The 616-nt window shown below is 29.1% G+C and overlaps 1 non-coding gene across 1 annotated transcript; it reads right to left on the bottom strand.

The window, feature by feature from the left end:
- Window positions 1-262: 262 nt before the first annotated feature.
- On the bottom strand, window positions 263-369 carry LOC127675838 (U6 spliceosomal RNA). Its single transcript, XR_007975529.1, has one exon. It is a non-coding gene; the product is annotated as a U6 spliceosomal RNA (small nuclear RNA).
- Between the last annotated feature and the right edge of the window lie 247 nt (window positions 370-616).

Consider the following 616-nt stretch of genomic DNA (forward strand, 5'->3'; position numbering starts at 1 on the left):
TGTCTGAGATCACTCAAATATGATGGTTACAATTTTTTTATATATTTTTATTTTTATTGATATATTTTTTATTTACATTTCAAATGATTTCCCCTTTTCTGGGTCCCCACTCCCCACAAGTCCCATAAGCCCTCTTCCCTCCCCCTGTTCCTCCATCTACAATTTTTAATATATACCCCCAAATCACATAGGTACTATTCTATGTTTTTACACCTTTTCTTTGACTAACAAATAAATTGTAGGCAGATTCTATTGATTTTTTTTAAATATGGAACGCTTCACAAATTTGCGTGTCATCCTTGTGCAGGGGCCATGCTATTCTTCTTTGTATCGTTCCAATCTTAGTATATGTGCTGCCGAAGCGAGCACGATTCTATTGATTTTAATCTAATCATTTTATTTGACTACTAACCATACTGAACTTTTACATTTTAAGTTCCTGTTTTTCATTTTTATGTTTCCCTTTAATTTCTTCAAATATTTTCTTTTTTCTTTACAAAAGTCTATTTTATTTTATTTTATCTTATTTATTTAATCATTCTTTTGAGTTCTTACAGTGTTATAATAGATTAATTAAAATCATGAATTCCCAAACTTTTTTTCTTATTTAATGTCT

This window comes from Apodemus sylvaticus, chromosome X (genome assembly GCF_947179515.1).
Source record: "Apodemus sylvaticus chromosome X, mApoSyl1.1, whole genome shotgun sequence".
Classification (NCBI taxonomy): domain Eukaryota; kingdom Metazoa; phylum Chordata; class Mammalia; order Rodentia; family Muridae; genus Apodemus; species Apodemus sylvaticus.